The 3,078-nt window shown below is 43.3% G+C and overlaps 1 pseudogene; it reads left to right on the top strand.

Annotated features, from left to right (window-relative positions):
- Positions 1-984: 984 nt before the first annotated feature.
- On the top strand, positions 985-1,100 carry LOC149440956 (U2 spliceosomal RNA; annotated as a pseudogene).
- The last annotated feature ends 1,978 nt before the right edge of the window (positions 1,101-3,078 follow it).

Below are 3,078 nucleotides of genomic sequence, written 5' to 3'. Positions count from 1 at the left end.
AGGTGCTCTCAGGCAGTTTAATAAAAACTTCTACCGCACAGTCCATATTGGGATCTGTAGGGTAACCATTATAGTGTAGCCCAGGGGCGGACTGACCATTTGGAAACTCGGGCACTGCCCGAGGGCCCAGTCAGTAGGGGGCCCCATGAGATGCCCCTGGTACCTTTTTCATAGGTTTTTTTGAGTTTGGGCAAGGACACAGGGACCCAATGATCCCCTATTGCCCGGGGGCCCCATGAGTTGTCAGTCCGCCCCTGGTGTAGCCATTATATGGCTGCCATCTCAAACTACAACTCCCAGAATTCTCAGCACTCTGCATAGAAATCTATGGGCTTGCTTGGCTTTAGCTTTCTCCCTGCTGGCCAGAGGAAGATGGTGCAGCATTACCTCAGTCTCTGAGTAAAGGGAGAGAAGAAGTCCTCATGCACACGGGACGTTTTTACAGCGTCTGTTTTTGGCTTTTGGTGTTTTTTTCTACAGCCAGTAAACCCCCCAGCATTTTATCCTGTGTCCATGCACAGATAGGCTTTAATCAGCATTTTTTGGCAGGGGCAATTTTTTGTCCCACAACTAGGGGGTTTCTAGAGGAGTTTTTTAGCTGTAGATATGCTCTAATGCTGAAAAACAAGGTAAAGTGCAGTAAACCAGTGTTTTGGGCCATTTTTGGAGCAAAATTTTTTTTTGTGTAAAAAATGCAAAAAAATGCAAATGTTGAAAAACGCGGTTAAACGTTAATGTAAAAATGCTGAAAAACTCACGTTTTTGCACAGCTAATGATACCAGCATTATTAAACCTCCCAGTGTGCATGAAGCCTAAAGGGATATGTCTCCTTCTCCATGTTGCTGTAGCCCATCGCCTGGCTACACATCCATGTCTCTGTGATCTACAGGCGTACCTCGGTTTACGAACGCCTTGATTAACTCCCCTGGCGGTATTACTGAGTGTAGTTCGGGGTAAAGTTTCAGCACCACAAGCGGTAACCCCGAGCTTCTCGGCCTTTTGGCTAAGATCAAGTGTAGTATCTGTTCATATCAGTGTCCAGTGGGGGTGCTCCCGACCATTCTAGCTTTGCGGGGATGGTTGTTGTATAGTACCCTCACTGGTATGATGGGGGTCCGGAAGGCTGGACCGGAGGGACAGAAACCAGGGGGCGCCACGATACGCTCTGGGACCTTGGGAGTAATTCCTCTGAGAAAGCTGGAAAGACCCAGTACCTCCTGGTTTGGACGGATCTGCCTTGGTCTGGCCTGGGGCTGGGGACGCAAAAAGTCCGCAAACTCAGTGCCCCCTGGGGAAGACGCTCTCAGGGGTGTCACTAGTAACACTTGGGTGTGGGACCCCACGGTGTGAAGATGACACATGGCCACTGTTTTTCACTTCTTTTTGCACAGCGCCCTAAGGACCAGGTCTTTTGGCTAAGTCCGGGGCAATTTTTGCTACAGGCCTCAGGGCCTGGTCTGTGCACTATTTGGCACGGTACCACTTTTTTATTTTCTATTTATTTAATTAACCACTCCCACGTCTTGTCACATTTCTGTTCTTATGTGTGTGTTTTTCACGGATGGAGGGTGTGGGTCCTCGGGCCTTACCTGAAGTCTAGGGGGAGGATGTGTGGCCCTACGGTTCCTTCCTCCCCTGATCCCTAGGGGGTTTTCTCTTTGGGAGAACCCCCTTGCCTAGTACTGGATGTCCGGCTTCGGCTGAGCATAAGGAACGGTGGTCCACCAGGCCTTTTGGCCAGGAGGACCAAATGGGAACCTTGTCCCTGTCAGGAGCTTCGTGCCCCGGGGGATCAGGTGAACGGTCCAACCCTTCCGGGGGTAGGACAAACACACCCCTAAGTGCACTTTTTCGTGTGGTGTTTTGCACTTGCACATTTTTTGTGATCACTTACGGGTTTTTTTCGTTATAGTTGCACGTTTGCGGACTTAAAAAAAAAAAAAAAAAAGCGGTAACCCCGAGCTACACTTGGGAATACCCTGCAGCGTTGCTCCGGAATCTCTTCTTTACTTACCTTGTCCTGCGCTCCCACGATGTCCTCCAGCCGATGCCGGCATCTGTCTTCTGGATTCCGTTCCCTGCGAGCGTCGGGACGTACGGGGGATGGAACCCGCAGGAAATTCAAAAATTTAAAAGTGACATTCACTAAATACACTAAAATCTGATAGTATTCATTACTGTATCAAACCATTTCACATACATTTTGTCCCGAGTGCTTTGTCCGGCGCCCTGCCTGCATTTTTACTGTTCTTTCTGCCTGGAAACTGAGAAACGTCCATGGCGTCCAAAAAGTGTCCCTTTAGGTCAAAAGCGGTTTTAGACCGGCTAGAGAACAGCGATAGTAAATCAGAACCACTTGCAGAATTGTGTGATAATGATTCGTGGGGGAAATTCCTCATCAGACACTGAAAACGATTCTGCGACTTTGCTCAGCGATGTGCGAACTTGGCGCTCTATTTCAAATTTCAGTGTTTTTGGTTTGATTATATTATTGAATTAAATGTATTATTATTATATTATTATTTTTTATGATTATTTATTATATTATAATTTATGATTTTGTGTTTCAAATTTTATCCTACCCGGGATGTTTACTAGACTCTCGTACATTTTCAGATATACTGTATGTCTTTAAAAATACATTTAATTAAAATTCTTGGAATGCATTTACAAATATATGTTAAAATGACTTTTTTATGTAAAAAAAATCTGAAGAATATATTTAAAAAAATATATATTTTTTAAAATATCTTTCATATAGTTTGTAATATATAAAAAAACACATTTCAACATACAGTATATATATATATATATATATATATATATATATATATATATATATATATATATAAATATATTTTGAAATATATTGTAAAAACTGCAAAAATTGCAGTATTTCAAATATATGTCAATATATTTGGGAAGAATGTTTTTAAATTTTATTTCAAACATATTTTTCTTCCATGTGTGCATATATATACAGTATAGTCCATGAATGTTACTAAAAATTACTGGAATTCCCACTGAATTCCCCCCCGGAATCCTGCCTTCATTTGTTCCCTCCGGAGAGAGGAGTC

This window comes from Staurois parvus, unplaced genomic scaffold (genome assembly GCF_062004578.1).
Source record: "Staurois parvus isolate SC_StPar_1 unplaced genomic scaffold, SC_StPar_1.0 ptg001044l, whole genome shotgun sequence".
Classification (NCBI taxonomy): Eukaryota; Metazoa; Chordata; class Amphibia; order Anura; family Ranidae; genus Staurois; species Staurois parvus.
Note: the sequence above shows the minus strand (reverse complement) of the source record. Positions and strands in the feature narration are given on the sequence as shown.